This window comes from Protomyctophum parallelum (assembly GCF_964188405.1).
Source record: "Protomyctophum parallelum genome assembly, chromosome: 1".
In the NCBI taxonomy this organism is placed as follows: Eukaryota; Metazoa; Chordata; class Actinopteri; order Myctophiformes; family Myctophidae; genus Protomyctophum; species Protomyctophum parallelum.
Genome location: NC_139697.1, coordinates 5,050,093 through 5,070,991, shown reverse-complemented (window position 1 = coordinate 5,070,991; position 20,899 = coordinate 5,050,093). Strand labels below are relative to the sequence as shown.

At 42.4% G+C, this 20,899-nt stretch overlaps 1 long non-coding RNA gene across 1 annotated transcript; it reads left to right on the top strand.

The window, feature by feature from the left end:
- Positions 1 to 6,795: 6,795 nt before the first annotated feature.
- On the top strand, positions 6,796 to 11,880 carry LOC310856944. The gene is made up of 3 exons (XR_014569113.1): positions 6,796 to 6,900; positions 9,243 to 9,387; positions 11,740 to 11,880. It is a non-coding gene; the product is annotated as an uncharacterized lncRNA (long non-coding RNA).
- The last annotated feature ends 9,019 nt before the right edge of the window (positions 11,881 to 20,899 follow it).

Sequence of the window (20,899 nt, the reverse complement as noted above, 5' to 3'; positions counted from 1 at the left end):
ATATGCTGTTTTATGTAGGGGGGGGGTTTAACCCATTCTGACCTGAGATCAGATTCATACGAGGTTTCCGCCGGACACACACTGGTCTGATGAACCCATTCTGACCTGAGATCAGATTCTAGAAATGTCAGTCGCTCTTCGATTTTTCAAAAATAGCAGACCTACAAGCTCATATCGCGCCACTCGGTGGCGCGATACGAGCTTGTAGATCTGCTATTTTTAAATAGCTAAAGCATAACATGATGCCAACACCAAAATGGGTGCCCGGTCAGAATGGGTTAAACATGGGAAAATATTTGGAAAGCCTACCAACAATGAAGAGTTAATTGTGTTCAATGATAGGCCATAAGATATTATCTCAAGATAGTATTTTGTCCATACGAGATAATATCTTGTACGGACGAGATATTATCTTGTACGGATGAGATATTATCTTGTACAGACGAGATAATAATTATCTTGTACGGACAAGATAGTATTTTGTACGGACAAGATAAAATATATTTTGAATGCATGGCCATTCAGGGGCTCCGTACTTTTCAAAACAATGTTACAAAGTTCTTTCCAATACAGAATAAAATGTAGTGCAGTAGAATAAAACGACAATAAACAAATTTAAAACAAGTAAACAGGTGAACTCAAAATAAAACAATCAATAAATCAAGTGAAAGCCATCATGGGTTTTTAGCTGTGATTTAAAATAACTCTGTAAGCTAATGTGTCTTAAAGGACAACTTTAGTTTTTTTCAACCAAGGTTCATGTTTTAGGTTATTATTAGAGAAACTAAAAGGTGAGTGTTAATTTTCTTTCATTTGCTGCTTTCTTTTGTTTTAGGGATTTTAGCTCTTTTTGACAGGGGGGCGGGGGCATTCGAGCATGGGGCTAAATATGTATTTCTTTACCAAATTTGATGGTGATTTATTTATTTATTATTTACTATAGTCCTAATAAACCCCAGGAAATTACATCTGGCCACAGAAGATCACATGATCTACTGAATGTGAAGGTATAGCCTACTGGGGGAAGGCTTATACTGTGTGTATAGGCTCAATATGTCAGTTTGTCACATTCAATAGATCCTGTGATCTTTTGTGGCCAGATGTAATTTCTTGGGGTTTATTAGGACTATAGTAAATAATAAAAAAAAAAATCGCCATAATATTTTGTAAAATAATATATTTAGCCCCATGCTCGAATGCCCCCGCCCCCCTGTCAAAAACTGCTAAAATCCCCAAAACGAAAGAAAGCAGTAAATGAAAGAAAATTTACACTCACCTTTTAGTTTCTCTAATAACAACCTAAAACATGAACCTTGGTTGAAAAAAACTAAAGTTGTCCTTTAAGCCCGGTCTCCCATGGTGACAATTTTTGGGTAGCCGGAACTTCCAAGAGAGCCTTGGTTGCCAATAAGCAAAGAATTAAAAATTGATTATGAAATTAAATACAAATCCCCATCCACAATAAGACATACTGTGTGTGTGTGTGTGTGTGTGTGTGTGTGTGTGTGTGTGTGTGTGTGTGTGTGTGTGTGTGTGTGTGTGTGTGTGTGTGTGTGTGTGTGTGTGTGTGTGTGTGTGTGTGTGTGTGTGTGTGTGTGTGTGTGTGTGTCTCTCTCTCACAGTTCTGGCTTTTTACTAAACTTTGCAATATGGCAAACGGCGAAGACACAATGTAAAGTTGGCCGAGTGGCCAAGGCTCCAAAAGGTGACAGATTCCAGCAATACCTTTTAGGGTGTTTTATTTCCCCCCCGATGCAGGTTATTCACAGTGGAAACACAGGCCTGACAAACAAAAGAAACACTGAAGACTAAACTTACAAAAGACAGAAAATTACTTAAAAGCAAATAGGAAACCAAACCCAGAACTTGAGAAACTATATTAGGCTATAAACCCTTCCAAAAAGGGGTGCCGTGTCATTAGTCAGAAGGTTCATTGTTCCGAAATTACTATCCCTATCTCTAACCCTAACCTAAACCTAACCGCAAGCACGGGAGCAAACCTAAACCTAACCGCAAGCACGGGAGCAAACCTAAACCTAACCGCAAGCACGGGAGCAAACCTAAACCTAACCGCAAGCACGGGAGCAAACCTAAACCTAACCGCAAGCACGGGAGCAGTGCATGTTCGGACTAACGGGACTTCGGATCTATGGGTAGTTCCCCCAAAAAGGGACCCCTAGCAGCTCTCCCTGGATGTTACCTGCTTGTTGCCCAAGCCACTACTCAACCTCGGCATCCTGCAGCCTCCCTTTTATACTGGGTGAGACCATACCAAGACACAGAACTAATTGGTAACCACTTATCTCAAATAAGGCCCATGAGTTAACTTACAAAATTATAGTTGAACCCATTCTGACCGGGCACCCATTTTCGTGTCAGCATCATGTCATGCTTTAGCTATTGAAAAATAGCAGATCTACAAGCTCATATCGCGCCACCGAGTGGCGCGATACGAGCTTGTAGGTCTGCTATTTTTGAAAAATCGAAGAACGACTGACATTTCTAGAATCTGATCTCAAGTCAGAATGGGTTCATCAGACCAGTGTGTGTCCAGTGGAAACCTCGTATGAATCTGATCTCAGGTCAGAATGGGTTAACTAAACCAATTCAAATACCTAGATAAATAGAAAACATAACACAAGAGCTCTTGTAACACAGACAGACACCCCTCCTGCTCTATAGCACTTGGTACCTTCCTCTACTCAGTCAAGAGGATCACCAGTACTGCCGGAGAGCCAGGTGCCAAACAATCACAATCAAACCCCGATTACAAAAAAAAACATATATGCTGTGACAATACCTGCAAAGTACTTGTTCTTTTACAATTCACTGTGACCCCTTTTCCACCGGTTGGTTCCCAATGGGAACCGGTTCAGTTCTTTTTGGTTTTTAGTCCATGAGGCAGAGCTCCAAAATTGGTGGGCAAACTATACCCTATATTAAATTGTTTATAGGATCAATACAAGTAAATTAATACATGATAACCCTTCCACAGTAGTAGCTTTTTCATATTTTCGATTATTTTGCAAATTTTCCTACATAATGCCTCATTTGCATATTTAAAAATGTAAAATTTTTAATACAATAGATCATTGTCTTCATGTAAGTACTCAATTGGGGAAGTTTCACGGTGATAACAATCTAATATAGGTATGGTTTTGCCTACTCAATTCATAATTAACGTTTCAATTTTGGAGCTCTGGCTCATGGACTAAAAACCAAAAAGAACTGAACCGGTTCCCATTGGGAACCAACCGGTGGAAAAGGGGCCTGTGAGTTACAACAATAAAAATATGCACTCATGTCTATTTCAACAGTTTTCCAAGTCGGCCAGCAAAGTTAGTTAAATGGGTGAAACTGTCGTTTATGTGTGTGCATTGTTCTCCATCAGTGTATGTGTGTATAGGGCACGGCTGCCCTGTGACACACAAGCCTCACAAACATTGGCCAAAGGGTGGCGCTATAGCAATCAATTGAAAAAATGCTAACTTTGAACAGGCATATGTCATGAACTGTTTGACCTACAGCCATGAAATGTCATTACACATATGCGTTTCAAACTAATTTGAAACGCTGACTCTTAGATTTTCTGCCATTTTGAATATATATATTCAAAATACATATGCATATACATATATATATATATTCAAAATGCCGAATGTAAGATGACTCTGATTATAAGATGACCCCCATTTTTCAAGACTCATTTGTGGATCTATTTCTTATAGGAGTGCTGTGGGCAGTTCAGAAACCCACCCACCAGTCGTTCTGCATCGTTATGCAGATTTATTTTAAACAAGAAATTTTTAAGATGTTGCTAACTTTTCGGAATAGAAAGCCTGCAGTTCCTATTAGCTTGGATTCCCCTTCAATGATGTAACTGGTGGACTGGTTTCGGAACTGTCCACAGCACTCTTATGAGACACATACTGAGTAGAAAACAATTTGTGCTATTTTATCATGATCATCAGTTAGGACCAATTATGAGGATAGGTTGAAAAGTGGTGAAGTGGTCTTTTAAGGAGAGAGAGGTTCCATACTTGCATGTTGTGCCTCTGGGACCGTTACAGCATCTAGACACAAGCATTGTGGAAAGTGTTGAGTCATTATGAACAAAATAAATTGAGCAATAAAAATAAGCGGTTTACCGCAAAACCCGACCGCTCATGTTCTGAGCAACATCTGGACAACATTGCCAGTTATGGAAATGTTCACCTGTACCACTCGTTCTGGGATATAATAACATTATTATGTTTTTATTTTTTAAATCCAGTCCGGAATTCTCCTTTAATGGGTTGGGACTTGAAACTACCAAAGCTGTAAGACTGAGAGCCACTATGGAATGAATGAAATGCATTTGAATAAATATATTCTTTTTTATTTTTCCTAGATTTCCAGAGAGGGAAAGAGGAGCTACTTCTTACACCAGAGGAGGGGTTGAAGTTACTAGGAGTGAAAAAAGATGGTGAAAATAGAGTGGCAAAGCTAACTGAACACGTGAAAACACATGTCATTGTAGAGGACTGTGAAACATCACAAGCAGCTAGTGATAAGACACGCCTCCGCACAGGGAATAAAAGTTGTAAAGTGTGTGGGAAAAGGGTTAAAGGCAATCTAAAAATACATATGAGAACTCATACCGGGGAAAAACCCTTTACTTGTGCAGTTTGCAGTAAAGGCTTTAGTCAACGGGGACATTTAAAAACACATATGAATAGCCACTCAGATAAGAGATGTGTTACTTGTACAGAATGTGGCAAAATGTTTAAATCAAAGCAATACCTGAAGTCACACACATTGATTCATACAGGAGAAAGACCCTTTAGTTGTACGGTATGTTGTAAGGACTTTAGTCAAAAGGATATTCTAAAAATACACATGAGGACTCATACAGGGGAAAAGCCCTTTACTTGTAAAGTTTGCAAAAGAGGCTTTGGTCAAAGTGCTCATCTAAGATCACACATGAAGACTCATACAGGGGAAAGGCCTTTTATTTGTAGCATTTGTGGCAAAGCTTGTAGTCACAAGCATGAATTACAAATGCACATAAGGTATCATACAGGGGAAAGGCCCTTCATCTGTGTAATTTGTAGTAAAGGGTTTCATGAAACTGGTCATCTAAATACACACATGAGAACTCATACAGGTGAAAAACCATTTAGTTGTACAGTTTGTGGCAAGAGGTTCAGTCAAATAGCTAATCAAAAAAAACACTTGAGAACCCATACAGGAGAAAAGCCCTTTTTCTGTACAGTTTGTGGTAGAGGCTTTGGTGAAATGAGTACACTAAGAACACACATGAAGAGTCATACAGGAGAAAGGCCCTTTACTTGTACAGTTTGTGGTCAAGGCTGTTGTGAAATGAGTACACTAAGAACACACATGATGAGTCATACAGGAGAAAAGCCCTATACTTGTACAGTCTGTGGCCAATGCTTTAGGCAATCATCTCATCGAATCAGACATATGAGGACTAAACACATTTAGTTGAGGCAAATGTTTTGATCAAATTGCCCACCTGAATATATGAGGTGTGCACATTGTTACTGAAACAAAAATTAATTTCATCAAAATTGCATTCTGTTATTTGTTGTGTAGTCTTGTCCTGCTTTAATACCTTTTTGTTTTTAATGTGAAAATGAACGTTGATATGACAGTTTTAACCTGGCTATTTAAATTAGTGCTATATTTTGCAACTATTTTGTGACTTGTCTTAATTACTCATTGTATGAGGATGGTTTAATTTACAATTTAGGCATTTAGCAGACGCTCTTAATCCAGAGCGATTTACAGTAAGCAAGAATAAAAGCATACATAATGAATGATACGTAAGCTAAGAACAGGTCTAACATTGGAATATCTACATAATTAAACTGTACACTATAGAGTGCTATGTCTACATAAAATGCTATCTAAGTTACATAAGTTGAGCCTTTGCATACGCCTGTAAGGTCGTCGAGGCTATGGCAAGTGCTACAGGCTTAGATGGAGTCTGAAGAGTCAGCCTACGGCGGAAGATTTGGAGTGAGTCTGCAGTTCTGATTGCAGTGGGAAGTGCATTCCATAGTTTTGGAGCCAGAAGGGAGAAGCGTTTGAGACGTGTGGAGCATTGTCCCAGCGTGTTTGGGTTAATGTGTTCTCTATTACACTATTGTCATATCTAATATGTTGATTTGAACAAAAAGGATTACTTACACACAACGGTGCACAGCTAATACAGGTATAAATCCAGCTTTCAGATCATTGCACCATCCCAGTCCAAAAAGTGCAGATCTACAAGCTCTGCGAGGAGAAAAGAACAGTCCCAGTACAGAGCCAAAGGTCGAGTTGACTAAATAGTGACAGTTAAGTGGTCAAATGTCTGAAAATGCACATTATCATGAATCCAACATACTGTGTGCATTGATGATAGTGCTGTCAAACAAGTCTAAAAGTTTAATCTGCAACACAAACAGTAGGCTTATGTAGTGGGCAGTCCCTGACTCCCTGCCTCATTTCGATCTCATCGAAATTAATTGAATATCCCTGCATTAATGTTGGCATGGGTCGTCCTTGAAGATTGTTCAAAATATGCTAGTGACCTTAAAATAAAGAAGACATTTTGAAATAGATCTTATCTATGTATCTATCTATCTATCACACGCACACACACACACACACACACACACACTATAGTATACTGTGACAGTTACACTTACACACCTCCTCCAGCAGGGAGCGAAACTAGCTTTTATTGCATGCGAATACGTTCACCCGGAAGTAATGTCTGTAGGTTTTTTTTTTTTTAAATCAATTCTTATGGTGGAACAACAAAGCGAAGCCTCCAGACAGCTCATGAGATGAGTCTTCATTGAACAACACAAACGGTCCGCTTCGACGGCTAACATCTGTGGCTTGAAGGTAAACACTTGACAATGTGACGTGTTAATTTATGGATTAAAAACAAGACATGACACACGGAGCTTCCAGTGGCTAGCATAGCTGCTGATTCTATAAGTCCCATATCAGACTAAGATTTACTCTCATAGATGCATTTAATCGATTCTGACATTTTCAATCTACGAGAGTCTCGGGTCTTAACCCCATGGTGGGTAGAACGGCAGCCACTGCCTCCGTAGAGCTCTGAACATGTACAAATGCAAGGCAGGCTGGCTAGTCTTGTTTAACGTATACCGAGTACGATCGGCGAGTAGGCTTACAAAGGCAAACATGGCCCATAATGGTGTATCCGATTATAAGGAGACCAGATCAAGTTCAGAGACCGCGTCAACCGTCGTCGTAGAAACGGAAGATTTTATCATGTTGCGCAGCCGTCTTCGTTAATGCATCATTTATTTTTTCCTCTCTTTCTCGATCACAATGCCTAAACCGATCTGATTGTTGTTGGATGAAGAAACGTCGGGCACTCACTAGCTGGTTCTCGGTTGTTTTTGTTGTTGCTGAGAAACGGGGATTGATTGAAAATGTTATTGACAGATTGTACGGTTTTGATGAATTGAACAATGTGGACCCTGTTGTAAACAAGTGTAATGCTTAATTGGGTCGTCCACTCACAGTTAACAGTCTTTGTATTGAGTTTGTGCTTAAAATGTACTGTAAATTCTACAAACTGTTAATAAATATTTCAATCAATCAATCAATGGGTAAATGTACAGGTCAATATAGCCCCAATATGTTCCCTCGAATACCAACTCGCCCCGGGCGTACAGCCGGCGGAACAGCGCGGCCTGGTATTCCTAAATAAGTAATCTAAGTAAATTATGCTTAAACGGTTAACTCTAACCTTATTCTTAACCTTAACTTCCCTCAGTCTCTACACTCTTTCTACAGAATGAGCGTAGGGACTGAGGGAACATATCGGGGCTACGGTCAATACAAAAAACTGCTAAGAGGAGAAAACCAGAAAAAGCATTAAGACTTGTTTACATTTAGGGTCCTCCATTTTCAATTCATTTAAAGACCTAATATACACAACTATGACTATGAGGGGAAAATCATCAACTACACGGTTAGAAAGAATAAGGTCGCGAATACAAGCGTCTCCCTTAGAGATAGGGTGAGAAGTTCGGTCACACAAGAGAGACTCGGAGTAGAACCGCTGCTCCTTTGCCTGGAAAGGAGCCAGCTGAGGTGGTTCGGGCATAATTCTGTTTAGGATGCCTCTCGGGCGCCTCCCTAGGGAGGTCCTCGACACACGTCCAACTGGGAGGAGACCCCGGGGCAGACCAAAGCGCAGTTGGAGGAAACGCATCTACTCACTGGCCTTGGAACGTCTCTGAATCCCCCAGGAGGAAGTCACTAATGTTGCTCTGGAGAGGGAAGTCTGGAGCTCTCTGGTGGAGCTGTTGCCCGCGACCCGACTACGGATAAGCGGTTGAAGATGGATGGATGGATATATATATATATATATCGAAAATAGCCAATCTACAAGCTTGTTCACGCTGAGTTGTGCGCTTGTAGAGCTGCTTTTTCACTACTTTGGGTCCCGAGCAAACGTCTAATCTCTCTTTTTGGGAACCACTAATAAACTGTTTAAAAGGCCATGCAGTGCAAGCTGGTTGTCAAAGTGGGGTCCACCGGTCCAAGGGTCATTGAGGGGGTTTCAGGGGGCCCCTAGAAAAATAAGGTACAGTTTAAAACATTTAAGTATTGTTGTTGTTATTGCTTTTAGAAAATAGACAATGTACAAGCTCACATTGCTGCACTTTGTGAGCTTGTAGATCAGCTATTTTCAAAACATTTAGAAAAATCCTTTATCTTTTTTTTCTTTTCTTTTTCATGGGGGTAAATGGTGAATTTATATAGCGCCTTTATCCAAGGCGCTTTACATAGATTGTGCATTACATTCACCCATTCACACACACACACATTCATACACCGATGGTGGAGGAAACCATGCATGGCACCAACCTGCACATCGGGAGCAATTAGGGCCGACCCAGTTAGGGCCCTAAGATTAAATGTTAATACAAATAATCATTATGTTTGTCTGTCTGTATCTATCTATCTATTGTGAAGATGGAGCTGACTGGTATTTCACTTTTATTCTGTCATTTTAGTCTGCACTGGGAGTTGAACGGTGGATCATAGCTTAGCCAAGAGTGTCATCTAGTATAAAAAGCTAAAAGTCGTCCATGGCAGTGTATGAGATGTGATTTTGTTATTGAACATACAACTACCAATGCATTGTAGAAGTTTGTCGAATGATAACTAAAAGTTATTTATAATGTTGATTTCCACAGACCACCACAAGGGAGATGTCTACAGCATCAGGAGAGATGGCCTCCAAAACATATTCAACGCTGTCGGAGGAACAGCGGGAGATGGACCAGGGGCGAGGACTGCTTGATGCCAGGATGCAGCCTGTAGTAAAGTTGTACAAGATAGGTATGACATGTTTCAGAAAATCTTAATGTATTGTTTTCACTAGTTCCAGCGAGCAAGTGCTGTGTGCGTTCTGTTGGCCTGGGCGGCAGGGCTATTAGACAAGACCAGAGGTTCTCAGCCTTTTTAGACCCCCTCAAAATAATCATTATTTGAAACTTTCTCCCACGGGCAGAAGGTCTTCACACCTGGAGACGTGTCATTGTTCCAGTTAATGGCATCTTATAAAACACCGCAATCGCTGCTTGAATTAGGCACACGAACAGGGTTTAGTTAATGTGCCAGCTGAGGAAATGCATGACAGCATTTGAAGCCGCTATGCACTGTAATGAGAGCTACATTTCCTCATAATCAGTAACATGTTGTACAGTTACTTATGTTTATCAAATATGTTTTTGTTGCATTTCAGCTCGGAACCTGACAAAGTGATTTCAACCCTCTAAATAAAAATGACAACCGTTTATAATAGCGACAACCTGAACCTATAATTCTAAACATTATATTTCATCTGAGCAATGTGCCTGTGACTGAGTGTGGCTCAAAACAAAGCACTGTGCTTAACGGCATATCTAGGCTAATGTCGGACATTACCTGACGCTTGAAACATGGGCTGTAATCATTGATTGCCTTTCAACAAAAACATATTTGATAAAGAAGTATCACCAACATGTTAATGGCCCATAGCACTTACCCTACCCCCTTAGATAGCATTTCTGTAGACTTAGATAGCATCTGACACAGGCATGTTATGTAGACGGCACTATAATTGCATTGTATATAGTCATGGCACGCCATAGTACATATGTATAGCATAGTAGTATATATATATATATATATAGTTTATATGTATAGTCTCATAATATAGATATTCCACTGTTACTTTCTTAGCTTACGCATGTTTAGTTTTATGATAAATGCTTTTTGTGATGTATTCCCATGCTTTTTGTTCTTGCTTAATGTAAGTCGCTCTGGATTAAGAGCGTCTGCTAAATGCCTAAATTGTAAATTGTTAAGAGTAAGTGTCGAAGTGTCCTTGAGCAAGACTCTGAATCCCTAATTGCTCCATTTGCTGATTAAGGAAATTTGAATCACAGATTTGTTGAGAATTAGGAGTGGTGGGAACCTTTGAATGTTGTTGCACTGTCGACAATGTCCTTGGAGTGAGAATGAGATACCGTTGCATTGCCATCTAAAAATCAGTGTTTGAAATAACTCTAATCTGAACGCATAAATTTAACCTCTAGTCTAAATGTTGTCAGTCAAAACATATAAACATTGCTGTTAGGTCCATGGTAGCCTCGATACCCAGGCTTTCATTTCGTCTGCGCGAAAGATGAAAGCCTGGAAAAAGCTGTGGGCTGAACCAGTCTAAAAGTGGGAGTCAACCCTTCCGGGTGGGCGTCGCTCTAAATGATGTGACGTAGCGCTGCACTAGGGGGGAGAGGAGGGGCCGGGGGTGACGGACAGATCGATGAGATCCAATCAGGGTGCGCGCATTTCTGAGGCGCGACCCGCCCCTCTAGACCAGAAATGTCTCTGCTTAGGTCAGGCTAGGTCCATGGTAAACTTTGAACGGAAAACGCGCTTTCAACATCTACACCTCTTTCAGAGGAGGAGGAGGAATTTACTGTGTGTGTGTGTGTGTTCACTGTTCATGACTCGAAGTAATAGTCTGTGATGTATGTGGAAGTGCCTTTTAGATCAGTCTATAGGTCCTTTTGTGGCAGTGATGCGTCACAGACTTGACCTAATATGAGTTGAAGAACTGTGTAGCTATCGTTACAGTGATCAGCTGTTTCATGCACATTTCTTAAACCCGTGTGCATTTAACTCTTGTCATATCATATGGTTATTATCCCATTCAGAACGGGCACCCATTTTGGTGTTGGCATCATGTTATGCTTTATCTATTTAAAAATAGCAGATCTACAAGCTCATATCGCGCCACCGAGTGGCGCGATACGAGCTTGTAGGTCTGCTATTTTTGAAAAATCGAAGAACGACTTTTTTAGAATCTGATCTCAGGTCAGAATGGGTTAATCAGGCCCAGGCCGTAGCGTAACGGTCTGGGCACCGGACTGGTGATCCAGTCGCAGTGTGCCGCGGGTTCGACTCCCGGACCCGACACGGCCTTTACTGCATGTCTTCCCCCATCTCTCTCCCGTTTCCTGTCAGCCTACTGTCTGTCCCTTCAAAAAAACAATAAAAGGCGTAAGCCGCAAAAAAATATCTTAAAAAAAAAAAAGAATGGGTTAATCAGATCAGTGTGTGTCCAGTGGAAACCTCGTATGAATCTGATCTCAGGTCAGAATGGGTTATTCTTATTATTGACTTTATTCTATTCCTTCATTCCAGACCAGTGTGTGGACTCCATGATCCTGCAGGTGAAGATGAGTTCTCCAGAACCACCCACAAGTGTTTCTATTAAACAGGAACCTGAAGACCACTTGGACACCAGTTCTGTTTCTATTAAACAGGAACCTGAAGACCACCTGGAGCTCGGTAAATTGAGTGCTCTCTCTTTCTTAACCTTGTTTTGTCTCAGGGCCGTAATGTTGGTGCATGATTGCCGGGATTGTGACTAATTAGATTCCACACACATTTGCAGCAATGTTGTTAAAACTCAATGTCTGCCAAGGACTTAATTAACTGCTTTTTTTATCAACTCCCACAGCGCCAACAACGCCTTTAACCCATTCTGACCTGAGATCAGATTCATACGAGGTTTCCGCCGGACAAACACTGGTCTGATGAACCCATTCTGACCTGAGATCAGATTCTAAAAATGTCAGTCGCTCTTCGATTTTTCAAAAATAGCAGACCTGCAAGCTCGTATCGCGCCACTCGGTGGCGCGATATGAGCTTGTAGATCTGCTATTTTTAAACAGCTAAAGCATAACATGATGCCGACACCAAAATGGGTGCCCGGTCAGAATGGGTTAATGCCTTTTTAAAACGTGTATAACGTTGGGCAAATTTTTTTTTTATTGAAACTGGCAGTCAGGGACTTTTTGCGCCCCCCTAGTGGCGATTGAAGAGTTTTTAATTGATTAATCGGCCGATTAACAATTAATCTGATTATGACACGTATTTAGCCATCACCTTATGAATTTGCTTTTAGGTTCTAACTAACAAAAAAGACATTACAGATGTATAATTCATTCAAAAATAATTATTTATTACATTTTTCTCAGCCGCTGATTAGGCTGCCATTCAAATAAAAGACAAGGCACCCATGGTACCTTTACTCTTGTTCTGACTGCATACATTTGATTAAAGAATAGCTACACAAAAGGTAACAGTACTCTTTCAAACTCCAATAGGTAATTTAAAAATAAATATTCAAGACAAGTTTTTTTGTTCAGCCTATATCATAGTTACTTCTATGATATATCGACCAATAAGAAGAGGGGCGAAGCTAAGTTACACCAATGAAGGACAAAGACTCTGAACCAAGTTGAATAACACCACCCGCAAGTCTGTACGACAATCGGTTCATCAATACTTAACATAAAAAAATAAAGACTTGATCTTGTAGATCTGCTATTTTCAGTTCCTGTTTGACGCTTCGCCACAGTCACGCCATTTTACGAAAACTCACGCTTACATGTAGGTGAAACCGTATTGTGGGGCTTCAAGCACAAACCTTTGTAGGGGGCGCTATTGAGCCATTAGGCCACGCCTAATTTGAGACGATTAAAATACATAATGTTTTGCCACTTGTGATGGGGATGAGATTATTAGATGTCAAATCAATATAAAGTGATGATTGGGTACATTATTGTGATAAACTGTTGTGCAAAACATTTAGTCTCAACACTGTTTAATTTAGTTACCAACAGTAGTTACCAAAGCTACAAAACAGAGGAAACACTGCAACAAAAAAGTTTGAATATTTAACAGAGTTCTCATTTTTATATTTTCTTTAGATTCCCCTGAACAGCAGTTTAGGGGCTACAGTCTGGTACAAGAGGAACCTGGGGATCCACAGGTTAAAAACGAAGAAGAGGAGCTACTTCTAAGACAAGGGGAGGGGTTGAAAAGTGAAGACGAGGGTGTAAAAACAGAGACAGCCAGCACCTCGACTGAACACATGGACACAAAAACTGATGTAGAGGGCTGTGGAACATCACAAAAAGACATTGATGGCCAGCTCCTCTCTTTGCACCGTTCTGAATCTGACACTGACGACAGTGCTGACTGGGAGGACACTAGGGAAGATCAGTCCGCTTTAGACACACTTTCTTTGAGCAAGACGCTGTCACGGGGCCTGAAATCATCTAAACAAGCTCACACTATGAGGAGTCGCACAAAGAAGAAAACGTTTAGTTGTAAAGAGTGTGGCAAAGTGTGTCATTTAAAGGCAGATATGAGGACACATGCAATGATTCACACAGGAGAAAAGCCCTTTACGTGTACTGTTTGTGGCAAAGCCTGTAGACAAAAAGGGCATCTTAAAACCCACATGCTGACTCATACAGGGGAGAAGCCCTTTACCTGTACTGTTTGCAGCAAAGTCTTTCCTCACATAGCTTCTCTAAAATACCATTTGATGACCCATACAGGGGAAAAGCCATTTTCTTGTGCAGTTTGTGGTAAAGGCTGTCGTGAAAAGGGTAGTCTAAAAATACACATGAGGACTCATACAGGAGAAAGGCCCTTTACATGTACAGTATGCAACAAAGGCTTTAGTCAAATACCTCACCTAAAGTCACACATGAGGACTCATACAGGGGAAAAGCCCATTAGTTGTACCATTTGTGGCAAAGGCTGCACTCACACAAGTGAACTAAAAATACACATGAGATATCATACTGGGGAAAGGCCCTGTATTTGTAAGGTTTGTAATAAAGGGTTTCATGAACTTGGTCATCTAAAATCACACATGAGGACTCACACAGGGGAAAGGCCTTTTACTTGTATAGTTTGTGGTAAAGGATGTCGTGAAATGGGCAGTTTAAAGATACACATGAGGACTCATTCAGAGGAAAAGAATTACACTTGTACAGTTTGTGGTAAAGGATGTCGTGAAAAGAGTAGTTTAAAGACACACATGATGACCCATTCAGGAGAAAAGCCCTTTACTTGTGCACTTTGTAACACATGCTTTAGACATAACAGTACTCTAAAAATACACATGAGGACCCATACGGGGGAGAAGCCCTTTACTTGTAAAGTTTGTGGAAAGTGCTTTGGTCAAGCATGTCATGTAAAATCACACATGAGGACTCATAAAGGCAAAACACATTGACACATGACATCACAGACAAAATGTGGTCATTAACCCATTCTGACCTGAGATCAGATTCTAAAAATGTCTATTACATCCTGACAGTTTCATTATGAACCCATTCTGACCTGAGATCAGATTCTAAAAATGTCTATTACATCCTGACAGTTTCATTATTAACCCATTCTGACCTGAGATCAGATTCTAAAAATAGCAGACCTACAAGCTCGTATCGCGCCACTCGGTGGCGCGATATGAGCTTGTAGATCTGCTATTTTTCAATAGCTAAAGCATAACATGATGCCAACACCAAAATGGGTGCCCGGTCAGAATGGGTTAATTCTAATCCAGGATGGCAATGACAACTTGACAAGTCATGGATACTAAATCAGATGCATCACAATATGACAATATCAACATGGAGGGATGGATTTTATTTTGTCATTGAATTTTGCAACAAAAGTTAACTTGATGCAAAATGTGACATAATAATGCAATTGTGTTAGTAGTAGCATCCAATAGGTGCCAATAATACAAACAGTAAGAAGCATTTTGTAAATTTTCTCAGACAAAAGCTCAGACAGTCACCGTCCTTCGAGTGAGACGACGGGGAGTGTAGTGTAAACACAGCAGCATTAGCCTTGTTCCCAACCTTGTAGCATCGATCGAACACAAACAGACAAAAATTTTGGTTGGACCTTACGAGAGTGGAAAAGCGCATGCAAAGTGCATGGAATGGAGTGCAAAGGTGGACGCATGTTGATTTTAAGGAAAACTCTCCAACAGAAACACATGGTTAATCTGATAGGCAATCCATTGAGTCTGCAGCCGGTCCCTGGTTCACTTTCTTCAGGCTAGCCTACTAACATTAGAAAATATACTAACTATACTAACAACTAGTAACTGCAGCTTCAAATGTCCTTTTCACTATAGGCTAAAGTACAACTTTATGGTGTTCGTTCCTGTTATTAGAACGACAATGACTCAACTAATGTTGTATGAGTAACTACTAACTAGAGCCATACATTAAACAAAATCAATCTGTCGCTTGGTTCTAAGAGCAAATCTTTTCACATTGACAGGTGCTGTGGGACAGTGGGAGGATGGACAGTACCGTTACCAGGTATATTGTTAAGGATCCCCATGCATTCTCCAAAGTTGAACGTCCAAGCCTTTATTAGGTGCATTATGCATATCTGTACGTATATAATTGTCTCCACCAGGCCGAAGGCATGGGGAGAGAGTATGTTTTGCACTCCGTCCGTCCGTCCGTGTGTGTGTGTGTGTGTGTGTGTGTGTGTGTGTCCGACCGTGAACAGCTAATCTCGGCCACCGTTAACCCGCTCGATGCCAAATTTTGCACACACACTCCCTGGATGCCAACGATGAACCTCTGCCCCAAACATTCCAGAACGGCCTGTTATAGCGCCACCAGGAGGCCGCTTTGTGCAAAACAGGTTTTTGCACAGCACACCTACAGATTTTGTCCAAACATCACGCAAATTGGTACACAGTCTCTCTAGAGCCATTCAACCAAACCGGTCTTTCAGATTTCTCACACTCCATCCTGATTGGTTAAGATTGGCTTCCAAAGTTCACAGGAGTGCTCAGTTTCAAACAAAATGCTGCAAATCATGAACACATCGCGTGATTTCCGTGAAATTGTGCACCCACATTCCCACTAGGCAGAGGACAAAATGCCACACGAACAATTTCAACTCAGCCTCAAGGTGGCGCTATAACTGGCCGAAAAGTGTTTTTACCTCTAACTGCACGGATCTGTGGATAACCTGGTGGAGACCTGTGCCCAGAAGGGCACTTTTTTTAGTTTTCGTTTTGTTGTACAGGTCCATTCATGGAAATGCATTTCAACGGTAAAGTAATTTCACAATTTAAATTGTAGGCCTACTCAAAAATTCATAACGGTATATAAAGAAGAAAAACACAGAAGCACAAAACTAACATTTTTGAATTATTGTCTCCACCAGGCCAAAGGTCATGGACTTTCGCTTTTCGCTTTTCGAAACCTCCAAAATCAGGAGAAAATGGTGCAACGTACCGTGGACAGCCTATTCATCCAAACAGAACAGTCCCATCAAATTGTATTAAATAACGTCAAACTCACCAACATTGCAGCTGTACAGAAAGCTTGAATGATCCTCTATATCTACAATGTATTTGTTTAATAAGAATCCACTGTATAGACATGTTATGAGCTACTCTCTGACAAGAAACTCCTTGCAGATGATTTTTTTCCTAAGTGTTGGAGTTCGGAAGTGCTCGTTGACTAGGTAGCACCTTGCTGGCAAGACGGCAGCCGTGTGCATCTCATCAATTGGTTCTAGTTCTAGTGAACAGAAATAATAAATAAATAGACTTGGTAACCTAACTGTAGGGAGTACAAACACAGTAAAGAACCTGGGGGTTATCATCTATGAAAAGGCAACACAATGAGCAGAAAATAAAACAATGAACCATGTAAATACAACACATTGAGCAGAGCACTGCAGGGAGTCGAACCCCATTCCGGTAAACCAGAAGTACCACAACCAGTGCCTTGGATTTTGTTTTGTTTTACGAGGTCCATTCGTTGAAATGTAAATTTTGCATTTCAACGGTAAAGTAATTTCACAATTTACATTGTAGGCAATAATTAATAACGGTATGGCACCAGGCCAAAGCCATGGGGAGAGAGTATGTTTTGCACTCTGAGTGTGTGTGTGTGTGTGTGTGTGTGTGTGTGTGTGTGTGTGTGTGTGTGTGTGTGTGTGTGTGTGTGTGTGTGTCCGTCAGTTTGTTAACAGCTAGTCTCCGGCACCATTAACCCGGTCGATGCAAAATTTTGCACACACACTCTCTGGATGCCAACGATGAACCTCTGCCCCAAATGTTCCAGGACGGCCTGTATAGCACCACACATTTTTGTAAGCCCTCTGTGACTATGGATTATAGCCTTATGCTTTTCCGCGATTTCACCTTTATTCAAATCCTAAACAATGATGAGGAATTGCGCACTATAGCATGCCACTTAATGACCTTGACCAATATCAATGACCTTGAGCAGTATAAATGACCTTCAATAAGACTAGTAAATGACCTTGACCAGTATAAATGACCTTGACAAGTACAAATGACCTTGACCAGTATAAATGACCTTCACCAGTATAAATGGCCGTGACCAGTATATGACCTTGACCAGTATAAATGACCTTCATAAGACTAGTAAATGACCTTGACCAGTATAAATGACCTTTACCAGTATAAATGACCTTTATAAGACTAGTAAATGATCTTTACCAGTATAAATGACCGTGACCAGTATGCAGTCCGTGACCATGGACTATAGCCTTTTGCTTTTCCTTGATTTTCACCTTTTTTTAAATCCTCAACTGATGAAGAATCGCGCACTATAGCGCACCGCTCAATGACCTGAGACCATGGACCAATGAATGAAATACAACACATTGAGCAGGGCACTGCAGGGAGTTGAACCCCGTTCCGGTAAACCAGAAGTCCGACACCAGTGCCTTAGTTTTTGTGTTGTTGTTCATTTACAGGTCCAGGTGTGCATACACATGTGCGCCTGTGCGTGTGTAGGTGCATGTGTGCATGTGTGTGTGCACGCTTCAATGACCACTGTTGGACCCCATGGGGATCAAGGACCTCTGGGAGCCACCCATAATTCACAACGGTCACAGCGAACTCTGTTGCATCACAACTGGTGGCCAAAAGTCGTAACCAACACCGCCACCGACCCACATAGAATACCATCGCACAGTGGTATCAGACCAACCACAATCAGCCAGCCCTCAAAACAAACCCTTCGACCTAGAAGAACTCGAAACTGCAATGGGAAAGTTGAAACCCGGAAAAAGCAGCAGGGATTGATGACATACTGGCAGAAATTATACAGCACCTGGAACCTAACGCAAAGACCGGGCTCGTGGGGATGCTGAACACATGCATGGCACAGAAAACCATCCCTTCTGTCTGGAGAAAGGCCAAAGTGGTTGCAATCCCCAAACCTGGCAAAGACCCATCATCCCCAAAGAGCTACCGACCCATTTCCCTCCTCTGCATCACCTACAAGAGAGGCTGCTACTCCAACGCCTCATACCACTCATAGACACCAAGCTGACTAAAGACCAAGCTGGTTTCCGTCCTGGCCGCTCCTGTGCCTGACAGAGCTCAACCTCACCCAACACATTGAGGATGGGTTTGAGGGAAAACATAACTGGAGCAGCAACTGGAGGACGAAGCAAGCACGCAGGCAGCTTGTGCCTGCCTGCGTGCCTGCCTGCCTGCCTTCCTCATGTGGAAGCTGCGTAGTTGAGTTTGTGTGTGTCTTTCTTTTTCTGTCTTTCTTTCTTAGGACGAAGATCAAGGTAGACGCCGTTGGAAGGCTCAACACAAGCCGATGCCCCTAGAGATCCATCCCAATGCTTCCCTCAGGGAGCCCAGGAAGCCAGCTAGCCAGCAAGCCTGCCCAGTCAGCCAACGCAGCCAGCCAGCTCCGCCAGTCAACCAGTGTAGAAAGTCAGGCTGACAAGCCAGAGCATATCAGCCCTTGCAGTCAGCCATTGCAGCCATACCAGCCTTGCTCAGTCAGCTCAGACAGGCCTCTCTCGAGGCCTGGCTCTCTGTCTGCCTGGCCCGGTCTGCCCTGCCCTGCCTTGCAGCAACAGAACCAGCCTTGCTAGCAAGCCAGCCAGCTCAGAATACGAGCTCAGCAAGCCAGCGCAGCTGGCAAGCACGCAGTTAGTCTAAACCAGTTTCAGACCGGCAGGCCAAGGCAGACAGACAGGAAGACCGAGGCGCCTAGGCAGGCAGACAGGCCAGGAAGGCAACAAAGTGCAGGCAGGGGGACTATCCGGCCTAAGGCTGCGCTGCAAGGGTTGGAGCCTGGCTTGCTCCTGCTGGTCTGGGCTGAGTGGCTGTGGCTGCACAGTAAGGCTGCAGTAACCTAGTCTGGGCTTGTTGCTGCACTGGCTTGCTCAGCTCGCATTCTGAGCTGGCTGGCTTGCCAGAAAGGCTGGTTCTGTTGCTGCAAGGCAGGGCAGGGCAGACCGGGCCAGGCAGACAGAGAGCCAGGCCTCGAGAGAGGCCTGGCTGAGCTGACTGAGCAAGGCTGGTATGGCTGCAGTGGCTGACTGCAACGGCTGATATGCTCTGGCTTGGCAGCCTGACTTTCTACACTGGCTGACTGGCGGAGCCGACTGGCTGCGTTCGCTGACTGGGCAGGCTTGCTGGCTAGCTGGCTTGCTGAACTCCCTGAGGGAAGCTTTGGGATGGATCTCTAGGGGCATCGGCTTGTGTTGAGCCTTCCAACGGCGTCTACCTTGATCTCCGTCCTAAGAAAGAAAGACAGAAAAAGAAAGACACACACAAACCCAACTATGCAGCTTGCACCTGAGGAACCGAGACGCGAAAAACCGCCACCGACCCACAGGAGAATACCATCGCACAGTGGTATCAGACCAACCTCAATCAGCCAGCCCTCAAACCAAACCCTTCGACCTAGAAGAACTCGAAACTGCAATGGGAAAGTTGAAACCCGGAAAAGCAGCAGGGATTGATGACATACTGGCAGAAATGATACAGCACCTGGGACCTAACGCAAAGACCTGGCTCGTGGGGATACTGAATACATGCATGGCACAGAAAACCATCCCTTCTGTCTGGAGAAAGGCCAAAGTGGTTGCAATCCCCAAACCTGGCAAAGACCCATCATCCCCAAAGAGCTACCGACCCATTTCCCTCCTCTGCATCACCTACAAGAGAGGCTGCTACTCCTGTTTACATTCGAGGGTTGCCGGTCCTCTCGAACGGAACAGTTTAACGTCATGCCCAGGACGAAAAGATATAGAGAACACCAACATGACAAATAACAGCAGGAAGGCATGAGCCACAATCCACCGTCTTGGCAAAGACCACACCACCCATAATTCACAACGGTCACAGCAAACTCTGTTGCATCACAACTGGTGTAGGCATTGGATGGAGCCCGCACACCACAGGTATAAGAAAAACGTTGTGTATTGAAATACTGACAACGTTTCGATCTATTTGATCTTCATCAGGTCATGTGTACACAAAACATACACTTTTATACTAAGGGAGTGCCCCCATCAACCAATCAAAACACCACATTTTGGTGCCCCTCCCATCACTGCAGGTGTGACACGTCAACCCTGAGTGAGTATGTGGGGACCCAGACATATTGATGTAAATATAGTCTGTTCAGAAATGTTAGTGCCTCTCATAGAGCTTGTAGGTGATGCAGAG